The following is an 18,781-nucleotide window of genomic DNA, read 5'->3' on the forward strand; positions in this document are numbered from 1 at the left end:
GCAGGCATCCCGCATCTAGAGTAGAGGAAGATGGGCATGGATGTTAGCTCAGGGCCAGCCTTCCTCAGCAAAAACAGGAGGATTGGTGGCAGATGTTAGCTCAGGGCTAATCTTCCTCAAAAAAAAAAAAAAAAAACCAAACAGAAGGAAAACACAGGAGAATGCTTTTGTAGGCAAAAATATCAAGACCCAAATATTAATCACATCATGAAAAACTCACAGGTTTGAGTACAAAAAATGTTTTTAAAAAATCACATATTCTGTTCGAAGGAGATCATGAAAAATGTTAATAGTCAAGTGACTCACCAGAAGATAACTGCAACGTCTAAAGCCCAGGAATTAATATCTAGATATACCAAGAACGCTGAAGGGTGGGGGTGAGCAGGAAGGACATGAAACCCAGAAGGAGAACAAGCAAAGGAGGTCAATGAGCACTTCACAGAAGGGGTAGGACTGAGGCACCTGAGGGACCAAATGGATTTCGCCAGAGCAGTCAAGACAAATGGAAATGAAAACCACAGGGGCCCACAGATGGGTGGATCTTATCAAGTAGGGATGAGACTGTGGGCCAGGTAAATATATGGGTATGGCACTAGGCAGAGCAGGTGACAGCAGCTCGGGGCCCGTCCACAAGGGAAGTGATAAGAGAAATGTGGTGTTGCAAACTGAAGAACACTAAGCAGCAGTCAGGAGGGAGAGAAGAGATGCACATAGGGTGATATGGACAGATTTAAAACAGTTAAATGAAAAGAGGAACAGAACAAAGTTTACACATAGCATAACACCAGTATGTAACTAAAAACAAAAGATACCAACCAACACAACGTGTTTTACAAGAACTCAGCATTTGTAAGAACATAGATAGCAAAGACATTAGAGCAGGTGCCTGCAATGGGGCTGGGAGAGAAAGGGAAAGGGGGTGAGAATCAGAAAGAGCATAAGAGAAGAAATAAACTGAACTAAAAGGCCCTGCACAGACTAGTGATGACAGTGTGCTCTAAACGCTCTGAACACTCTGCCCTGAAAGTCCAATTCGAGAATTAAAAAGAAAAGAAAGAGAAAACAAAATCAGAAAATCATTAGGATATTAAGTCAACTTTAACTACTTCTTGTGCATTTGGCAAGGTTCAAGTACAGTGAAGAGGGCCTGGTCACAGACCCCAGGTTCTGAGGTGAGCTTCATGGTTGCAGGACCACAGCAAAACCATTGTAACCAGGGCTTTGTTTCCTTATCTGCAAAAGGAGAAGCAGGATTAGATGTTCTAATTTCTAACACTGCTTCCAGCTCTTTCTGGATTCTACCAACTCAGAGTTCTTCACTAAAACTGAAAAAGCAGACATTCAAACTTAAAATTAAATAGTATAGATCTTTTCCTTTTACTTAGTTACTAATTTTAGCAAAGTCAATCATTCGCCAATAAAAAATAAACTAAAACATTTAGGACTAACAAAGTTCTCAGAACTATAAAAAAAAGAACAAAATTATACTCTAACTCCCTTTACAACATTAATTTTATAGTGCAACTTCTTAGGCACTACAGAGGAAAGGTCGACTAATAGTTTAAAAAGATTTGTTTTATATGGATGGGAGAGCTTACCGATATCTCAAATCACATGGAACCATTCTCAAAATGTGTCTTTCCTCCTAGAGAGTTCTATTAGAAAATGCTGCCAGCATCCAAGAACACACACCTTTCCAGTTGACACGAGGCCCTGGTTTCCTGTTTTGATCTTGTGCTTCTAAAGGCGTCCCGTCCACCTGAATCCCAGAGTCCTCTCTGCTTAAGGGCTGTTGATCATCTTCGCCTTCACTTTCTTCAGACCAATTCTGATCGAAAAAAGGAAAAACACCTTACTCTTTGAGTGTATAACAACTGGAGCTATTTAGATTAAAAGATTAAGAAAATTTCAGAAGAAAATCCAAAACTATACCAAATGAAACTTTTTTCTAAATGTCTTGAAAGTTACTATTACAGGATGGAATTATTTTTGGTGGCAAAAAATCCCAAGATTCACAGCTCCTTGAGGGATACTTATTCACTCCAACTTCCTAGTACTAATGCTTCGGTACAAGATTTTAATAAATCTTCCATAAGAAACTACTCTAGTTTAGTGGAGTGTTCCTGTTTTAGTTAAGTTGTAGTAGGGCAGAAGGACCCATAGAAATCGTCTATATCACAAGGCATGTATTAATATTGGCACTTACTGGTGTGTCTGCATTTGGACCAAGGTCAATTTCTTCACCTTCCATCAAGTATTTTCCCCAATCAAAATCATCTTTCTTTTCTAAAATGTAACAGAAAAATCTCATCAGCTTTATCAAAAATATGTAAAAAACCAAACCAAACCAAACCAACCCAAAACTATAGGAAAAAAGTCAAACAAAACTCAAAATGCATTTGAGAAATGCAAGTACAAAAATACTGAAACACTCAATAAATCGATATCCTAATACATTTTAAATTTTAATTTTTTATCTTCAAAGGTGATTTTTCTCTTTATATAACTGAAAATACTTTAACTTACAAAGTCAGAATTTGTTTTAAATGAAAATTTGCAATTGCAATTCCATCTAAAGCAACAAATATTTTAGTTTCATAGATTTTTACAACTTTTTAGAAAATCTCATGCTAGTAAATAAGTAATAAAACCAATTTCCCTTTTATTTGTTATATATTAAAGCATTTGTTAACGTACCCACTTCTTTATCTCTTGGTGTTTCCACATAATTGCTGTTTGAAGGAGAATCAGACAGACACAGAAGAAGCGACAGTATGGAGTAATGTGCATCTGTCTTTAAAACAAAAAGTGAAGACTATGAGTCACTGAGGTTGGTGAGAGCTTTCTAAAGCAGTCTGAGTAAAGAAAAGATAACTGCATGACAGTTATGTCAATTGTTTTCCTGGTTTGAGAAAACATGAATTATACCTAAATAAATCCTAATCTCTAAACGTTTTTTATAGTTCAAATGTGTACACATAAGGGACCTGTCAAAAACGCAGTATCTGAATCATAATGAAGAATTGTCAGACAAACCTAAATTGAGGGACAAGCTACCAAATAACTGGTTTGTGCTCTTAAAAATGTCAAAGTCAAGAAAATGAAAGGCTGAGGACTGTTCTAGATGAAAGGATACCAACTGGTAAACTGAGCAAAGGGAAGAGGAGTTTCTTCAACTATTCTTCAACTGTTAAGTTTGGTTTAAACTTAAAATATATTTTAAAAATCACATTTCAAAAGCTACCAAAAAATTAAAAAACCCCAAATGTGCTAAAGGTCATAAGCTATGCTTGGAAAGGAGAGAGGAGATAGCTTAAATTCAAGAACGGGAAGGGAAGTCTCTGACGGCTAAAGAGCAATAAGCTCTTCCATTATATGTTCTACAGTACTTCATGTACGTCTTTAGTGTTTATCATAATTATAATTAAGTAACTCTTTGGGCAGTGATGATCATTTCTCGTTTATTCTGTATTCCTACCACCTAGTATGATGCTAGGGACACCGCAGACATCTAGTCAACTTCCTGGGAATGAGAAGGCAATGCATCACCAATAAGACTGCAAGGAGCTGTCCTTTTCTTGGATAACTTCTCACCTGCTTGGAAATACCTGACATTCCTTTAACGAAGAAAAGAATTTTTACTCCACAAAGTGGCCTAAAGTGTAAATACTTGAAGAAAATAACTCTCACTATATAAATCTATTATTCAGTAATAATTGTTAATGTCAGATTGTTTCTTGGAAGAACTATATGCCCCTGAAAGAGGTGGAAGAGGAAAAGCAAAGGCACGCTCTAAACCCTTGGACCAAGGCATTGCCCTGCAGCTGTGTGGAGGTGCACAAAAGCAGCATTTGGTCATGGGAGGAGGACCTGCATGATGCCACTCCTCCATTCCTGTACCTTGTTCATGTTTCGCTAACATCTCTAAAGGGCACCTAGAGGACTCATTAACTGAGGTTATCACTCAACTACAAATTAGCACTGCTGGTCAAAACATAGCCTGTCAACCAGCAATACACCACCCTTTGAAAAACACAGGCTACAATAAAGCTGGAACTCTTTCTCCACATTAGTCACATGCCCCTTTTTGGTCTGTCTCCTGAAGCTCTGCATAGTCCCTGCTCCTCTCTGGAGAGCCAATGAACACATGTACACATATGTTGAAAGAGGCAGTGCCATGTGCTGTGCATTTATACCGGAGGTGGTCTTGAATCTCAAATTTAGAGATCACTTCACTTCCACATTCTTTGAAATCTAAAGATAGAAAGAAACAGATTTCCTAGTTTCAGTGGGGTTTTATAGATATGCCAAAGTCTTTGCTTATTTCTCCAAGAATTTCAAACAACCCCAAACTCTCCTTCTCCAAACATCATTTAGAGCCCGGAGGATGATGAACAGCTACGTACTGAGTAACTCCTATGGATACTATATATCTCTATCTATTTATAAATTAAAATACAGTGAGGTTAGAGACTCGGTTCTGGCATAATGGAGGGAGGTGGTCTTCAAATCCTCTCCCTCAAAAGTAACAATAAAGCTGGACAAGATTGACAAAGACAACCATTTCTGTGCTCTGGATTTCTGGATGGAGCACAGGCATACAAATGCTGAGAAGCGTTTATCCACGAAAATGACCTCAGGGGAGAATTGCATGAGTTTGTCACGTATTTGCCTAGAGCTATCTCCCTTTTCCCTCTCCTCTGTCAGAGGAGCAGTTCAACAAGGGCTAGACAGGAAGTGAAACCTAGCAGCCTTGCTGCCCTCTTGTCAGAGGAGGCTCACTTGAATCTGACGGCTGTCAGTTAAAGTGGTGGGCAACAGCAATGGCAAGTGAGCGGGGGAGCTAGTGGTTGCAGGCCTGTGTGGGGCAAGCAGCAGGCCAGCAGAACGTTTGAGGGTTTATCAGGGAGTTCCTGGATGCAAAACAGCCAAAGGGGGTTTGCTAAGCTCTCCAGATGTCTTGGGTTGACTAGAGGCTGTAAGGTGCACAGCAGAGACTAGAGTGGACGCAAGCCACCCACCCATCCTTCGCCAATGGAGCCTGACTCCGTGCGCAGAGAAGATGAAAGAGAGCCAACACAAAGTATAAGCCAGGACAGTCTTGAAAGTGGCCTTAAGTGTGAATGTACTTCTCAGTCCACACGCAAATAAATCAGATTACGATCCAAAAATCATTAATGTAGTACACCATATGTTATGGACTGAATGTTTGTGTGCCCCTCAAATCAATATGTTCACACTCTAACCCCTAATGTGATGGTATTTGGAGATATGGCCTTTGGGAGGTAATTAGGTCATGAGGATAGAGACCTGGTCTGATGGGACAGGAAGAGACACCAGACAGCTCTCTCTGTCATGTGAGGACACAGGGAGAAAGCAGCTGTCTACGAGCCAGGAGGAGAGTCCTCACCAGCAGCCAAATGGGCTGGCACCTCAATCTTAGACCTCCCAGCCTCCAGAATTGTGAGAGAATAAATTTCTTTTTAAGCCACCCAGTTTGTGGTATTTTCTTATGGCAGCCAGAGCTGAGTAACACATTATAGTAATAGACTTCAAGGCAAAAAAAATATGATTATCTGTAAGACACAGAAAGAGATTTGACAAAATCCAACACTCATTCATGATAAAAACTCTCAACAGATTAGGAATAAATGGGAACATCCTCAACCCGATAAACAGCATCTACGAAAAAGCGACAACTAACAACATAATTAATGGTTAAAACTGCAGCTTTCCCTCTAAGACTGGAAACAAGGCGAAGACGTCTACTCACTTCTATTCAGCATTGTACTGGAGCTCCTAGCCAGAGCAACAAGCCCAAAAACAAACACACAGAAAACACTTCACACTGGAAAGGAAGAAGTCAAATTGTCTTTATTCAGAGAGGAAATGATCCAAAGTGTAGAAAATACTAGGGACTCCAGAAGAAAATTACTAGAATAAATGAGCTTAGCAAGGCTAAGTAAACAAAGATCAGTATAAAAATAAATTATATTTTTATATTCTAGCAACAAGAAAACTGCAAATGAAATTAAGAAGACAATTCCATTCATAATAGGACCAAACAGAATAAAATGTTTAGGAATAAATGTAAAAGAAATGCAAGATTGTATGTGGAAAAAGAAAACTGCTGACAAAAATTTAACATGATCTAAATAAACAGTGTACATATTCATGGATTAGAAGATTTAATATTGATAATATTGTGTATTAGTTTTCTAGGGTGGCCATAACAAAATACCACAAACTGTGTGGCTTAAAACAAAAGGAACGGATTCTCTCTCAGTTCTGGAGGCTAGAAGTCTCAGATCAAGGTGCTGGCAGTCCATGCTTCCTCTGAAGGCTTGAGAGAAGAATGTTTCCTAGCTTCTGGTGGCTGCTAGCAATCTTTGATGTTCCTTGGCTTGCAGCTGCATCATTCCAACCTTGCCTTTGTCACTGCATGGTGTTCTCCCTGTGTTCAAATTTCTCTTTTCTTATAAGGACACCGATCTCTGGATTAGGGCCCATCCTAATACAGTTTGACTTCATTTCAACTTGTTTACATTGTCAAAGACTCTATAATAAGGTCACATTCACAGACATCAGGGGATAGGACTTGAACATATCCTTTTGGGGAAGACAGTTCAACCCAACAGATGGCATTACTTTCCCAAACTGATCTACAGATTTAATGCAATCCCTGTCAAAATTCCAGCAGGCTTTTTGCAGAAATTTAGCTGATCCTAAAACATGCATGGAAATTCAAAGGGTCTAGAACAGACAAAAATTTTGAAAAAGAAAAAGTTGGCGGACTTATATTATCTGACTCCAAAACTTACTATAAAGCTACAGTAATAAAGACAGTGTGGTATTTGTGTAAGGACAGGCATATAGATTAATGAAACAATTGAGAGTCCAGAAAGAAATCATTAGATTTACAGTAAATCTGTTTTTGAAAAAGTTGCCAAGACAATTAATAGGTAAAGAATAGTCTTTTCAACAAATGGTGACAGAACAACTGGAAATTCCTCAGTAAAAAAATTAACTTAGATCTTTTCCTCACAACATATACAACAATTAAATCAAATTGGATCACAGATCTAATGGGAAGTGCTAAAACTGCTAGAAGAAAACCCAGGAGAAAAGTCTTTATAGTTTTGGGGTAGGCAAAGAGTTCTTTTGAAACCAAAGCATGAGTCATAAAAGAAAGAAATAGATAAAATGGACTTCATTAAATGAAACATTTTTGAGCTTCAAAAAAAAATACCACTAAGAAAATGAAAAGACAAGCTGAGGACTGGAGGAAAATATCTGTAAATCAGTTTTCTGAAGAAGAACTTGTATGAGGAACATATAAACAACTCTGATGACTCAATAAGAAAAGCAATCCAATTTGAAAACGGGTAAAAGATGTGAATGGACATCACAGAAGACACACAGATGGCAAAAAAGCACACGACAAGATGCTCAACATCATTAGGAACTAGGGAGATGTAAATCAAAACCACAACGAGATATTACTACGTGCTCTCTAGGATGCCTATAATCAAAAAGACAATCACAAGTGTAGGTGAGGATGTGGAGAAACTGGATCCTTTATACATTTCTAGTGGGAACATAAAATGATACAGCCACTTTGGGAAATAATTTGGCAGTTTTTTAAAAGGTTAAACCTAAGCTAACCACATAAACCAGCAACTCTACTCCCAGAAATTTAAGAAGAGTGAGGACTGATGTCCACACAAAGCTTGCACGAGAATGTTCGTAGCAGTTCATTATTCTAACCAAAACTGGCAACAACCCGAATGTTATCCATTGGTGAAAAAGCAAAATGCAGCATATCCATACAATGCAACACCATTTAGCAATAAAAAGGAATAGAATACAGGCACATGCCCCACGTGGAGGAACTTCAAAAATATCATGAAAGACGCAGACACAAAAAATGCATATTATATGATCTCGTTTATATGAAATGTCCACGAGGGCAAATTTATAAATACAGCAAGCAGATCAGTAGTTTTCTGGCATTGGGGTGGGGCAGGCAATGACTGTAGAAGGGCTTGAGGGAAACTTCTGTGGTGACGAAAATGTTCTAAAACTGGATTACGGTTGCATAACTACATATTAACTATAAATCAGTAAATTGTACATTCACAATGGATGGATTTTTATGGTATGAAAGTTATATATCTATAAAGCTGAAAAAAAAGTGTGAAGTTACTGCTACACTACAGCAGATGTGTTGAAGATGCCACAGCAAGGAGAAAAGGCAACCAACTCCACCGGTGTAAGTGGTGCAGGAGCCAAGGACAGACAGGGAGAGCAAGGCGGAAAGGATTGCACAGATTTATTTCTTCAACAAATACTGTCTAGTCTGTTCCAGGTGCCTGAGGACGAGTCAGACACAGAGCCTTACACTTGTAAAACTCACATGTTAAAGGGGTAGACAGGAAATAAGCAATAATAAACATAATAATAAAAATGAAATACACTATCTATAGAGACAATACTTGAGTTTAATATTAAAGGATGAGATTCCTCAGGCAGGAGAGAAAGGAAGGGCAGTGCAGGTACAGGACACAGAACAAGGGGCCCAGCAAACCTAGGGCATGTCGTTCCACTGTGTTCAGGGAGTCCTACAGCTGGAAAAGTACAGAAAAATGACTGGAGAGGGCAAGGAAAAGGTCAAAGTAGGAATCAGAAGTGACTCTTACTGTTTCATCTAATTATTCTGCACAACATAGGTACTTTCACTGGCACAGAAGAAACTGAGATAAAGGCATCTGCCTTACCAAAATGAGCATAGTAATAATACCTACTGAATATGGTCTTTTGGGACTAACAGTGCCTGACAGGTGGTAAGTGCTCTAAAAATGCTTGCCACTATTTCTATTATTAGTACTATGGTGCTATCGAGTCTAATTACTAAATTCTACAGTCTACCCACAAAGCTATATAAAATGAATCAAGGAGAGATCTAAGAAAGATCTGCCTCCTTTTCTTTCAAAATGGCCCTTGCAGGAACAATCCTCCGAAGTGTGTTTCTAATTCTTAGGGCATGAATTCAGAGCACTGCAGCTCTCTCTTTTCTAGAAATACCTTCATAGCCCTTCCTTAAACTGATGGACAGTTTCAAAAATTATCTTAAGCTTTCTTCCTTAGGATATCAATCCCCACAGCATAGACAAAGGGAAAGCCTATCAATAATAGAATACTCCACAGAGGTTACTGTGAAGATTAAATGAGTGTGCAATAAACAGTTAACTCAAGAGGCCTGGGTTGCCCAAACCCTGAACATCTCAAAGGAGATGGCCCTGGACTGGCTCCTGAGAGATGACCTCGGAGCCCTTGGAATAGCCTGCTGAGAATAGTGCTTTTGTATGTCAGAGGCTTTGGGCCACACCGTAACAGCCTGATCAGAGTTTATGCTAACAATTTGACTTATGTGAATGCTTGTTTTCATCGGCCAAAGTCCTCGGTTTGACCTCTGTGGGGCTGGAGATTGAGGAGCTAAGGTCAGTCACAAGGGCAGCGCACGTCCATGTGACTGAACCCCAACAAAAACACTTCTGTTGGCTCAGGTGAGTTTCTTTGGTTGGCAACACTTTGTATGTGTTGTCACTGGGGGAATAAAGGGCATCCCCATGCAACTCCACTGGAAAGGGACGTATGGAAGCTTGTGCCTGGTTTCACCCTATGCATCTTTCCCTTTGCTCATTTTAAGTTTGTATCCTTTCACTGTAATAAACCATAACAGTGAGGATAGCAGCTTTTTTTGTGTTCTATGAATCCTTCCAGCAAATCATCAAGCCTAAGGGTGGTCTTGGGGACCCATGACTGAATATAAAAATGCTTGGAACAGCACCTGGCATCTAGTAAGTATTATACAGGTAGTTACTATTACCATATGCTGATGATGATAGCCATTTAAAAATTTTAATATAGCTAGACAGTGCTATTATTTGTCCCAATCTCTGATCTCATTTTCCATAGTAAGGTTGGGACTGAGAAGATGATTAAATAAGAACATGTTTTTTCTTTCACTACAAGCCTGAGGCGCACTGGGTTTGATGGCAATACTTAAGTCAATTTCCAGGAGATTCTGCTCTAGCCAGTAGACAACACTAAAACACAATGTTTAAATATTAACAGAAACAAATGGAAAATAATCAGATTGGAAATGGTAAAATACACAACAGAGACCTCACAATATAATGCATACCTTTATTTCTTTTATGCTTGGAAGTGATGCATTTAGAAATTCCTCAGTTAATCTCTTCCAACTAGCAGCTTTGCTGAGATCAGAGTGAATGTTGAATTTTTCATAAATTCTAAAATATATTTAAAAAATCTACTGTTATAAAGCTATACTAATAAAAAAAATTCTGGGGCTGGCCCCATGGCCGAGTGGTTAAGTTGGCGTGCTCTGCTTCAGTGGCCCAGGGTTTCTCTGGTTTGGATCCTGGGTGCGGACATGGCATCACTCATGAAACCATGCTGAGGCGGCATCCCACAGGCCACAACTAGAAGGACCCACAACTAAAAATATACAACTATGTACTGGGGGCTTTGGGGAGAAAAAAGGAAAAATAAAATCTTAAAAAAGAAAATCCTATAAGAAAACATTAATTTCTGAATCTATACATACATATAAAGCTGACTTACCCTTCTATTGTCTTTTCCACCTTGTGGCGGTTGACATCCAAGAAATGATGAAATCTAAAAGAAAAAAAGTAGTTCTTATATCAATTTTGTTATACAGCTAAGTAGATTAGTCTCATAGCCCTCCACACCCCTCCAGACCCCGTATACCCAGCTGTACGTTTCCAGGAGTGCATCTCTCTCCCTGCATCACTTCTACTGTCAAGGCGAACAGCACTGCATCTCAGAGACTGCTCAAGTACCCTTTCCGTAAGACACAGGTCATCCTGAGCCTCCCCAATCCCATCCTCTGGCTCCTTTGTCTTCCCAAAACGCCCTGTGTCTAAGTTCAGAGCACATTCTATATCAGGGGTTCTGAATCTGTTTATTGCCACAGTGAAACCCAGTGAAGCCTAGGGACCCCTTCTCAGAATAATGCTTTTAAATCATAAAATGAAATACAAAGGAAACCAAGTATACTGAAATACAGTATTTTTAAAAGTTTGTGATATAGTAACAGACACATTTCTTTATTAAAGCACTAAATAACAAGATATAGCAGTGGGTCTATAACTACCATTAAAGTAACAGTAGACAATACTTAGAAATATACGCATTTCTACCAGTGACAGAGTCATAGGTAAGCTAATACTGCTTGTTGCTTCCCTTCCTAACTGAAGGAAACGCTACTTTTCAGTTAGAGGTTAGTGTAGTTATTTTCTTGTCCAAATTCATAACATCCGAATTCTATCTCCAGGCCCTTGGGTTCAGAACTATTCTACATCATATGTAATTAACTTTCGTCTGCCTTCTTTAAGGACAGAAGCTATATCTCACTTATCTCTGAATTCTAGGGTCTAAAACATGTTCACAACTTTTAAAAACGCAAACATGAATTGTTCATTTTTGCGATGGACTAAAGCATCATAAAATTACAGTATAGTTCACTCAACTCTTATTTTCCACTTTTTAGTATCAAAGCCAACAATGTGTACTTAAAAGTAAATTACACTAATAAATAGATAATCTATCTAATTCTATCCCAGTAAACGGCTGAGTGGAACACCACTTTACTTATTACAGTTTAGTTTTTTAATGTGTAAAATGTTACTCCCAACTCTAAAGTGATGTCTACCTACCTATCGCCATTTAGAAATATTAACAAATTATTTGGGTTACAGCATTTAAACTTCTCTGTGTTATATGACTTAGGCAGGTACTGTTATAGCTATAAGTTACATTGAAGAACTGAGTTTATTTCAGAAACTAGGCGGGCTTTTAGACTCATTGCCTACTCTCTTTAAAAACCAAATAGGCATTTTTACGTATGATCCTTCAGTTTGATAATCAAGATTAGTTTTTTAAAAATTGTTTCCTATTCAAGATTTCTACTGAAATTAGACTATTATCACTAATATTCTTTTAGTAATACTTCCATTATAGTCAACAATCGTAACAGTATTGTCTAATTTACATCTTTCATAAACAAAAATGGGAGCTCTGACTTCACCTAAGTGTGTAAACTAAATAAATCCTTAAAAATTAATTACATGAGAAACTGTTGGTAGCTTGGAGTTCCATGTGCCAGGAACTATTCCAGGTGCTGGCATAAGAAATGAACAAAACAGACCAAGACGCCCGATCCTGGCAGAATTTGCATTCTACTTGGAGGTGGGGGTGAGGAGACAAACAGTGAACAACAGATAAGTTTGTCAATGTGTGACACCATGCATTTTGGAAAAAGAAAGAGGAAAGCAGGGTATGGGAGACGTGGGGTGGCCCGAGCAGGGTGAGGAAGTCGGTGAGAATACGGTTTTAAATAGGATGTCATCATTACTGTGCTCTAACACTTCACGTACCCGACCCTTCAGACAGGTGGAGCTCTGTGTACCGCCCTCGGGGCAGTGGGTGGGGCGGGGACCAGGACAGACAGACCCACTCTAGGAACTCGGTTCCAAAGCCGGAGGCTGACCTCCACCGACCCACAACCCGCTGCTTCAGCACGCATGTCCCCCGCGTCGGGACCCAGTGGCACGAGGGGCCCAGAGCTGTGGCGGCAGCAGGGAGCGCAGGAGCTCTGCGAGGGTCGGGCCGCGCTCCTGGCCCCGCCTGACTCCTTCCTGTCCCCGGCGCCGCGCCCCTCACCTGAAATTGGACAAGACGAAGTGCACGGCGAGCTGAAAGTCGGGGCCCGCCTCGTCCCGGAGGCCCGCCACACGGCGCAGGAGCTCACGCACATCTTGCTCCTGCCGTCGGTCCAGCCGGCTCCAAAGCAAACACGGCCGCGCCATGCCTCTGCTCTCCCGCCGTTACACACTAGCTGGAGCCGCTATCGCGAGAGTTCGCGCTCCCGCCGCGTTTAGCCTAGGCGCTGATCCTTGCTGGAGGCCTAGCTGTGCGTTTTATAGTCTCATCTAAGTTTAGCAGTGTCCTCAAAGGGCTAACCGTTATTATTAACATTAATAGTAGTCTGTGGTTAACCTTGGTTGGTGGTTTAATTTGTGATGTTCTGAGAGCAGTCAGTTCGTTCTCATTCAGTGTATCTATTTTGCACCTGCGTGTTCAGGTACCATGACAGGTTAGTTGTCCCTCCTTCTCCAGGCTTCACTTTCTTCCTTTAGAGGTCATCTCTGATGATCTCTCAGTTCCCCTCTGTCTACACAAGCAACACTATATGGTCTACACTGCAGCAGGCGTTGGCAAAGCAGGTTGTGCGGCACACAGGTGAGCGCTGCCCCTCCCAGCTCTCACGGGCTTGTGACTCCGAGTGGCCGAAGGAGGGCTCTGTAAACCGTGTTGACCAAAGGTGGGGTGTCATCTAATTCAAACTGTAGCTGTCAACTTTCCGTTAGCTATTGCTCATAACCATTCTGAAACCTGTTACGTAGACCACTTATTTTTTTCTTTTAGGGATCTAGATTTTCATGTGTTTTATTATATTGTGTTTCTGTAGTAATAGATAGCTGATAAACAACTATCTTGGTCCACTTGGACTGCTGTAACAAAGTACCACAGACTGGGTGGCTTATAAACAACAGAAATTTATTTCTGACAGTTCTGCAGGCTGGGATTTGAGATCAGGGTGCCAGCTTGGTTTGGTGAGGGCCCTCTTCCAGGAAGCAGACTTGTGGTTGTGTCCTCACATGGTGGAAGGGGTAAGGTGCCAGGGCCTCTTTCACAAGGACACTAATCCCAATCATGGTGGCTCCACCCTCGTGACATAATGACATCCCAAAGGCCCAGCCTCCTAAAACCATCACATTGGGCATTGGGATTTCAATATATGAATTTTGGAGGGATGCGAACATTCAGACCATAGTACCTCCCTAAGACATAGACTGCATATGATTGCACAAATCCCGTAAGGAGAAAATCATGTGGTAGAAATGATTCTACAGAATGGAATTTATACTCTCCCTGGGCAATCCTTCGTTCTCCAGTTTCAACTATCTGTGTGTTTATAACTCTCAAATCTGTGTATGCAGCTTGCATATTTCTTAGCACCCCAAATCTATAATTGCTTGTTGTACATCTCAAAAAATCAAAGTATACATGTGTAGTACGTGTGTCTCTACCTACCTCCCTGTCCAGCAGGTAGGTTTTGGCTTCTGGAGGGAGATTTAGAAAACTTTCAATAGGGCACTCCCAATGACTTGGACTTACTAGGACCTGAGCCACTCTCCCGGGCCTCCCTGGCTGGACTGGGCCAGTGTCCCTTTCTGGTTGAAGAAATTTTCCAGAGGTGGCTCTGACGACTGAGCCTCATTTAAAACACCATTAGGCCCTGGACACCTTCTGTGGTTGGCCCCGGCTGGTCACCTCCTCTACAGGGGATGCAGAAACGTTTTTGGAAATTACATACAAAGACAGGATGGCAAACAGTCCTGGCACACTGCTACGTGTGGCCTCCAGAATGGACTTTGGATAAATTTTCTGGAAGTGCATGCAAAACCAGGTCTCATGCACGACTGCAGCCTGGCCAAAGGAGCTGTCCACACCTTTCTTGTCCAGCCTGTCTCAATGCCCCCCTTGGAGGGACTTAGAAATATTTAAGGGGTGTCTCTGTCGAATATCCCCACACATGTGCCAGTCTAGGGATACCTAGCACAGGCCTACATGCCAGGGCAAGTCTGTCCTGGCTTCTGGAGGGGTCTTAAAAAAATTGGGGGAAGTGTAATGTCCTTCCCTTCATCTGTGACCAGCCTGAAGTGATGTCCATCTCTGGAGGGGAAATTTGAAATATTTTTGGGAGATACAGCCAATGACCAGGACTGACACAGAACTCTGGGCAGCCCAGAGTACACTTCCCAGGGTTGTCTACACTAACTGGGCTAGTCCTGGCCTTTGGAGGGGGAATTAGAAACTTTTTGGGTGGGGCTCCCAATACCAGGACCCATTCCGGCTCCTCCTCCAGGCTTCACTGCCCTCCTAGGCCTTTCCATGCCAGAGAGAGACTTAGAAATATTTTGGGGATGCCTCCAAAGGCCATTTCGCAGGCAGGACCACAGCCGGGCCGAAGTGTCCTTCCCAGACTCGCAGGCCTGCCCTGGTGATTGCCCCCTTTGGAAGAAGACATAAAAATTTTCAGAATGTGCATCCAAGTGGGGCCATGGCCAGGACTTGGGTGCCCCCCAGGCCTCCCTGTCGATCTGGGCTGGCACCTGACTCTGAAGTAAACAGGTGCCCCCCCCAAAACATTTCTCAATCCCTCTACAGTGGCTGAGATGGAAACAGCCTGCCAGGGAGGCCTGAGAAGGGGCCCTGTGCCTTGCCACAGTCCCACAAGGGCCCTGGCTGTCAGAAGCACCCACCTGAGTGTTCCTAAATCCCACTCTGTTGGCAGGGACTGGCCCAGTCCAGAGAGGGAAGCAGGGGAGTGTGGAGTGGACACAGCCATGGTCCTGCACGGGCCCAAGTCATTAGTGGGCCTCCAAAACATTTCCAAGTTGCCCACAAAGGGGGGGAGGGGTGCACTGCCATGAGCCTGGCAGGGAGACCTGAGAGGGCACTAAGGGTTAAGCCCTGGTCCTATGTAGTTTTGGTTATTGGATGGCCCCTGGATGTCTGCCTCTGGAGGATGTGGGCACCGGCCTGAGCCAGCGAGGCTTGCCCAGGGAGGGTGCCTTGTGAGGTCTAGCTTTTGGGGTCTTTTTGAGGAAGATTAGCCCTGAGCTAACATCCACTGCCAGTCCTTCTCTTATTTACTGAGGAAGATTGGCCTTGAGCTAACATCTCTGCCCATCTTCCTCTACTTTACATGTGGGACGCCTGCCACAGTATGGCTTGATAAGTGGTGTGTAGGTCCGCACCCGGGATCTGAAACGGCAAACGCTGGGCTGCCAAAGCAGAACGTGTGTGAACTTAACTGCTAGGCCACTGGGCTGGCTCCATGAGGTCTAGTTTTTGATCTACCCCTGAAACCTTTTTCCACGTCTCCCTCTGTAAGTGGACAACAGCCCATGACCGACATGGAAGCCCCAGAGGGCACCTTGGTCCCAGCCATGATCACCAGATACCCCTTGCAAATGGGGATTGGTCTGAGCCAGCCAGAGAGGCCTCAGGAGACTGCCTACATGGCCCCATGTAGGACTAGTCATAGAAGCCAACCCTAAAACATTCCTAAGTCCCATTCCAATAATGGGAAGCCAGTGAGAACCAAGAAAAGTGTACCCAGGCCTGGTGGTGTCCTACATGGGTCACTGGATGCAGCCCCCCAAATATTTTCATGTCCCTCGCTAGAGAAGGGGACACTGCAGGCAGGTGAGATACACTCTGAGATCACACCCCATGCGCATGGAGGTCCTGTGTATGGCCAGCCATTGGAGGCAGCACCCAACAAATTTTCTAAGCTCTCTTTGGTGGCAGATTCTGGCCTGGGGTGGCCAGGGAGCTCTATGGAGGTGTCCCAACCGTGGTCAGGCGACATGGGCCTGGTCACCTGATGTGCCTGTGGAAACCATTTCTAAGTCCTCTCTGTGAGTGGCACTGGGCAGGAATGCCAGGGAATGGTATCAGGGCCCCAGAACAGTCTTACATGGGGCCTGGTCACCAGACATGCCTCTCAAAATTTTTTCTAAGTACACTTTGGAGTCAGAGACCAGCCTGGGATGGACAGGGAGGCCCCGTGATGGCACTGTGTTGGCCATAGTCCTAGGTGTAGCTTGGTGGTCAGATGTGCCTCCTAAATATTTTTCCATGTCTCTGCAGTGGCCAGCCAGAGAGGTCTGTGGAGAGGTCACTGGTCTGGCCACGGTCCTGCATTGTCCCCTGTCATCACATGTCCCTCTAGGAAATGTTTCCGGGTCCACCTCTGCACTAGACAGGGAGGCCCTGAGAGGGTACCTGGGACTGGCTTCCCACTGCCAGTGTTGGGAGCACCTCACGACACATTTCCTGGAGGCCTGGAATGATCTGGCTGGAGAGGGGTGACCATTGGGTGAAATTGTCCAGGCCCACCCACACTCCCATATGGGGCCTATCCTCTGTATTGGTGGGAACTGGCCATCCTGGGAGGCCCAGGGGGAGAGGACTGCAGAAACTATGGCACAGAACAACTCTGTCCAAACCCCTGCACTAATGACTTGACCAACTCTAGCCTGGCTTCTGGCAGCACGAGGCTATGTCCCTAGGATGATCCCAGCACTGCCACCCCCCAATAAAATGCCTGAGAGAGCTCAATGCTGACAGGAAATTTACTATTTGTTCTAGCCAACACCTCATGATAGGCCCCTGCACTGCTTTTCTTAGAGCACTTGCTAAAAGGGCCTGTAATTGTGAGTACACATCTCTTGCAGCTCAGAAGCATCTCTCTTAAGGACCTGAGAGCCATTTCTTGGAAATGTAATTGTTAGAAAAGGATAAGACATCTGTCTCCCAGTCTCTGTGGGAAGGCAGAATCCTAACTTCCATAATTGCCACTTGTTAAAAAACAAAGTTCAACTGGGTAAATTTGAAGATCTAATTGGCTTTATTAAATGATTCATGATTTGGGCAGCATCTCATGTGGCAAGCAGAGAGATAATCCAAGGGGATAAACAACATGGAAGGCTTTTATAGTAAGGATGACAGAACAAGGAAAGGAAGTCATCAGCAAGGAAAAAGTGAAAGCTTATTGGAGGAAAGTAAAAGTTTAGGTGATGACAACTTCTCATTGGCTGAGCTATGGTGTTTACCATTGGCTGGGCTTGTTGTGGGCAAGAAGGAAGTCTTCCCTCCTCCTGCTGGAGCAGTGAAGTAGTTGCATTTCCTGTTGGGGTCTGTGATTGATAGTTTTCTGTTTGGGGTAATTGACAATGAGTGGTAGAATGTGAGAGCTCTCTCTACAGGCCTTCCAGACTCCAATTTTAGTTGAGATTTCCTTTATTAATGTCAACAGCTTTTCCCTTTTGATCAAGATGTTTCTCCAAAAGCATTGCTGATCAAGACTCAGGTTTTTCTAGTTCTGTAGCCTCCCTCCCTTAGAGCCAGAGTGTACCTTTCCTGGGTGTCATGTCCCACATTGGAGGGAAAGTACATGGACTGGAAACTGCTCAAGCCACATTTGAGTAACAAGGAAGTACGGTAGGAAGAACTCTCAGGCATTTCTTATTCAAAGTCTATATTCAGTTGAGGTTGTAAGCATTGGACATTATTTTGAAGCTCTGAGTTAGCGTCATGTTATTAAGCATGTCATTTTCGTAAAAGTTTGACAAGCAGTAGATACAGAACTTAACAACAAGTATACAGGGCAGAATTAAAAACAACTTAACAAACCCAATTTGTAACATGGTTCTAAACCAGAGCACAGACCTGAAGGTAACCAGCTAAATAGATAAAAAGATCATAGATTGTCAGGTGAAATTTGTTGTAGTCAATGTGCTTGTTCTCTAATTTTACGCAATTAGATTTTTACTTCTCCAAAGGCATTTACCCATGTGCAGCAGGACACACTTGCTATTGCACAGAAATCTCCTTGCTCTGCAAGGAGATAATCAAGGGCTATATAATTACAAAAATACCACTTTAACCAATGAGTCAAGGGGTCATTGCTGAGCCAAAAGTGCTTTGGCTGTGGAATCAGCCAACTCTCCTAATATTAGGAAGAGATTTCTGATCATTTGTTCATTCGCACTTGATCCATGAAGAGAAAGCTCTCCCTGTGAAGGAAAAGTGAGAA

At 42.5% G+C, this 18,781-nt stretch overlaps 1 protein-coding gene across 2 annotated transcripts in view; it reads right to left on the bottom strand.

Annotated features, from left to right (window-relative positions):
• The window catches only part of LOC111775613 (cytoplasmic FMR1-interacting protein 1), a 93,958-nt gene extending 81,019 nt beyond the window's left edge, over window positions 1–12,939 (bottom strand). For both annotated transcript variants that reach the window (XM_070231980.1, XM_070231987.1), the window contains exons 1-6: window positions 12,772–12,939; window positions 10,651–10,704; window positions 10,208–10,316; window positions 2,698–2,794; window positions 2,207–2,286; window positions 1,693–1,828 (exon numbers count right to left, since the gene is read on the bottom strand). The gene's annotated coding sequence lies outside the window, so the exon portion shown is untranslated. The remainder of the gene's footprint in view (window positions 1–1,692; window positions 1,829–2,206; window positions 2,287–2,697; window positions 2,795–10,207; window positions 10,317–10,650; window positions 10,705–12,771) is intronic.
• Between the last annotated feature and the right edge of the window lie 5,842 nt (window positions 12,940–18,781).

Source organism: Equus caballus, chromosome 1 (assembly GCF_041296265.1).
Source record: "Equus caballus isolate H_3958 breed thoroughbred chromosome 1, TB-T2T, whole genome shotgun sequence".
NCBI classification, from domain to species: domain Eukaryota; kingdom Metazoa; phylum Chordata; class Mammalia; order Perissodactyla; family Equidae; genus Equus; species Equus caballus.